Here is a 5218-nt window from a genome sequence, read left to right on the forward strand (position 1 = left end):
AATCCTTATAAAATAGATAGTGAGCAATTATTCGGACATGCATAATAAGCTATAGGAAGCATAGGCGCTGATGTCATTTCGAGACGTGCTCACGAGTTGTCCCGGTTCTTTATAGCCGCCAATAACGGGAGCTCGAGCGTGCCGATCCCAGACTGGCGGGCGGATAAGCACCCTCCTAGAGGTCACCGAGTTTAAGCGCACTTATTTATTTATTAAAGGAAGTGCTAAACCGAACAGTCTCCATGGTTAACGGTTAAATCATATCAGCAGATAGTTTCATTGCATTGATATAGCTTACTCATTTTCTCTCAACGACAACGTAGCTTCCGAGAAGGCGGTGTGCGTTAAACGCATGGAAACCGTAACTATTCTGCATCCGTTATAAACAATAGCCTACAATATGTTATTTTCCTGATTTCTGGATATAAACAATATTCTACATGATTTGGAATTTGTTTTTATATATTTTTTTATTCGAAACATGCGAATATATGTCCTTGAAAAGAAACAAAAAACACTGAAAATGTAGTCACAAGATAAATAATTGCAATACTTACGAATCATTTCAATTCCTGAAAAGCAGCTGGATGAAAGCTCCTTTAAAAAATATATGTTATTTGATATTGAGCATCAATTCTCAACTGTAGACGGATTCCTTGAAGTCTGCCACAGTGGCATTCTCACCGCATCCCATCCCGTAGTATCGCTGTGCTGCCCACGTCTGAATCGAAGTCCACCCGGCCTGTGTTGAGACAGGAGGACTTCAGGTCACATGGCTCAACAGGACTGTCATGATTGGACGAGACACGGTAGTTTAATAAATTATCTGTTTCTCATTGGACAGTAAGGGGGAAGGCGAGGGGGAGTGGGGAGAACTTCGTGCGTAAAGAATTCGCGGAGAGAAATCGGGTGGGGTGAAGTGAATATATTAATAGAAACATAGAACGGAGAATATATTAATGTTGGTATGACTCATGAGATTCTGCAAGATGTTCTTTAATCCATTCGTTTTCATAATTCCATCTCTTAATATAAACACATCTTTAAAAGTCCATTGGATGTAATCCCTGTGGGTATAATTCATGTGATTTAGGTTGCAGAAAAAAGGCTGTGTGGAGAATTGCAACATTTCTATGAAGAAATTGAAAGATGAGCCTAGTATATTTTGAGTATGCCACAATCAGGAGCCTTCTAGAATCGATATATTCATAGGCCAGAAAACCAAATAATACAGAAAAGAAAGTCAGTATGATGTGCTGTCAAGGGAAGGAGAGTATGTCTGTGTCAGTGGTTGAGTGTATAAGGGTGCAAAGATAATGTGTGTATGGCAGAGTGGTGGGAAATGGTGCATGGATAATTGTGACTTCAGATCCTCCGGGGCTCTTAGTGCTCAGCCGAATTGATATTCCTCAAAGCTTTCTCATGTTACCTCTCAGCACTCTTACGATATGTTACTTTGACAGGGTCAAGGGTGAAGGAGCTGTGAATGAGTGTCACATGCAGGATTTTCTTCTTTTGTATGTTATTGGTGAGGTGAGGGTGGATGCAAAACTGCTTTTCTAATTCTCAAGGTTTGCCCTCATTTGCCCTCTCTCTCTCTCTCTCTCTCTCTCTCTCTCTCTCTCTCTCTCTCTCTCTCTCACACACACTTTCTCTCTCCCCTCTCTCTCTCTCTCTCTCTCTCTCACTCTTTCTCTCTCTCTCTCTCTCTCTCTCTCTCTCTCTCACACACACACACGCACACACGCACACACGCACACACACACACACACACACACACACACACACACACACACACACACACACACACACACACACACACACACACACACACACACGCACACACACACACACACACACACACACACAACCTATGGTGTGGTATAGCCTCCTTAGTGAATTATTGGTGGGGGGACAGCTATAACAGACAGGGATAATATTAAAAACCTCATGGGATCTCTGTAGTTAAAACTTTCACTGGTATCCATGGTGATCCAACACATTCCAACACATTTCTCCAAACTCTGCAACAGCAGTCTGTCTGTATTGCACCCAGCTTGTATTAGGTCCCTGCCCTATTACTTGATGCTATAGGTTTTATTTGCATTTGATTTAATACCACAATATTTTGATTACACTGTTAGCTGATGTTTAATCTGTTAGATCAGAATTCTGTTAGGAAAATGATGAAACACCATGCAAAGTGATGGAGTCATCTGAGGAAGGCATAAGCCCTATAGTACGTCTCCCTCTTCCAATCATTATCTCTCGTGTAAATGTGTAGGGGAACATGCATAATTCATGTAAAGGAAGATGCTCTCAGAGGTAAAACCTAGACTGGGACTGTCTAATTTTAGATCAAGGTTAAGTATTCAAATGAGGGAAACAGCCTTAGTTATCTTTTCTCTAAGCCTCTGATCTCTTTCCTTTCACTTTCATAGCTTCAGACTTTATTCTCATGGAAATAGCAGTGTGTGTGTGTGTGTGTGTGTGTGTGTGTGTGTGTGTGTGTGTGTGTGTGTGTGTGTGCGTGTGCATGTGCATGTTCATGCCTCTTTGCATTGCATATGTGTGTGTGTTTGTACTGACAGTAGAGAATAAATTGATGTGCCTTCAATCAATTTAGTTAATTGCTGCCATTAAGAAACATATGAACTGTTTCTCACAGCTTCCTTTGACACTGATCGTACGCACCGCGGGGAGCGTGTCTGACTGATGTGCAACGTACATTTCCATGGCAACGTATTTAACCCAGGGATTTAACCATATCAGTGCCATACCAGCACTAAGTAAGAATGATGTCTCCCACTGCTTTGTTGATGAAATGTACTCTACCCCCTCATCAGGATGAGGCCAAGTTGATGTAGGCTCCGCTCAGTTTCAGCTGTTAGTGCCAACCTGTATGTCAGCTGTCATTTTTAGAAGTCAAATACTTGATGATTGTGATGATGAAGATCAGAATGGCGACCAAGTCTGATGGACTTGAGCCAGCAGAGAGCGAAGTGGAATCCAATCTAAGAAATACACTGTACATATGTTCAATTTAATACCCAGCTAGTGTTGATGCAGTGTTAACCAAATGATGGGTCAGGAGGGACGGTAGAGATATTCTAATTCTGTGGCTAAACCCTGGAATGTGGTTAGAGACATGAGCTGATTTATCTGATGGGTCAGAAGACATTATTAAAGGCTTAAGATGGGTCACCGGGCAGAAAAGCTGACTGAGGAAGCCCTGTGATAATGCATTTCTCTACACCATCCCATTTAGGTGTACTGAGATCACAGAACATCTCGGATCCCGACCAAGAAGTACATTTCTGGTTGGTTAACATTCTACTGCGAAGCAACGTGCAAATCCTCCATCTCAATTAATCAGAGATATTCTAATGGAATGCCTTCCTTCAGGAGGAGGCCCAACGCAGAGGGGGACCTGGTTAATGCTGCTAGTAATACCGCCTGATTGCCTCCATCATACACACACAACCCTCACACGCACACGCACACGCACACACGTACTACAGATCTGGATTCACTGCAGATGTCTTTTAATTGTGGTGATTATGTCGAACTGAGGGTGGTAGGAAATAGGAATATGTAATGACTTCCCTCTCGCTTTCAGATCGTTCAATCCTTGACATCCTTTGGTTATGTGCATCTGCTGTACAACCAGTTGCTTGGAGAGGGACTAGAGTGATGGATGGGGATTGGGAATAAGCTCTTAAATGTGTGTCGTGAATGGCAGTGACTAACTCCGGTCCTGGAGAGACGTAAAGTGCAGGCTATCATTTTAGCGCATCGTTAGCATGCCTGATTCAAATACCTGTTGTGTACATTGAAGATTGTGATTTAGTACATTACTAAATAATTGCACTCTATAAAAGTGGTATGGTTGTAGATGGAGCTGTACCATGTAAATCGCCTTTGCAAATTCAAAGCTTTTTGGATCAAGCAAGAATGTTCTTTGTTTGCCATGTCCCCCTAAAAAGACGTCAATAACGAATAGTGTTAAAAGGAACAGTTAGTTTTTTTTCTCTTCTCGAAATACAGAATAACCTACCAAAATACTGAAATAAACAATGACTGTTGAGGATGTACACCATTTGATTCATTATGAATTTACCACAGACGAGAGCTGGCTGCTGATTCCTCTGGGGCTGAAGTCCTTTCTGTCACACTGTTGTAACATTATCTCTAGATATGAGCAGAAACAGTTCCATGCCCTATCACCAAGCATGTGTGTGTGTGCTACGTGTATCCGTGTGTGTGTGTGTGTGTGCGCGCGCAAGCACATGTGTGTACATGCCCTATCACCAAGCATGTGTGTGTGTGCTACGTGCATCCGTGTGTGTGTGTGTGTGCGCGCGCGCACAAGTTTGTGCATTTGTGTGTACATGCCCTATCACCAGAGGGTATATTATGCATTGTTGTTGGCATGGCCTACATGCTCATCCAAGCATAGAGTAGTGTGGTACAGAACGCACGTCTTCCCATTCCATTTCTCTATCGCGTCCCCGGGCCTGCTTCATTTGTGTCTGATTTAATGTTCGTTTTTATAAACACACATAAACAAATGCTATTAATTACATTTCAGCGCATTATTTACCCTACTTACAATACATGATGGTAAGCTCCATATCCTAATTTATTTAATTATTATCACACATTCCTCCATCCCCAGTGGTTGATGACTGGTTACATAACACGGATAGTAACACACCAATTATGTGCTTATTAATGTAGGCTACAAGTAAAAATGGACAACTATTCCGTTTTTTACTTTGTGGTGTAATTTGAGGCGATCAGTGTCTATTATGTATGCAGATAACACGAGGTGTATGGTTTCCTGTCTACAGTTGGAACATGAATGCAGGTGTTACACATGAAGATTTCTCATTCGTTGGAAAAATATGGGCCAAACATACAGGCTTTGCCACCTACCAAGCGTGTGCGTTTCTACTCTCCTGTGGTACAGTACAGTGCTACATGGATGCAGTAACGTCAGAAGCAGACACGGGTAGCAATAAGCCGAAATGGTAATGGCACTGTGGTGTTCTGTTGAGAAAGCTATGTTATAAGCTATGTGCTAGATAGAATGCAAGCTTAGAAGTCGTCCACAATAGCATTTGTTTTGTATCTCAGTAACAATCAACAGGTCATTTTAGCATGCCGTAGTCACTAGCTATCTTCTCCTTCATTCAATTATTCATCTTTGGCTCTC

This window comes from Oncorhynchus mykiss, chromosome 28 (genome assembly GCF_013265735.2).
Source record: "Oncorhynchus mykiss isolate Arlee chromosome 28, USDA_OmykA_1.1, whole genome shotgun sequence".
NCBI lineage: Eukaryota > Metazoa > Chordata > Actinopteri > Salmoniformes > Salmonidae > Oncorhynchus > Oncorhynchus mykiss.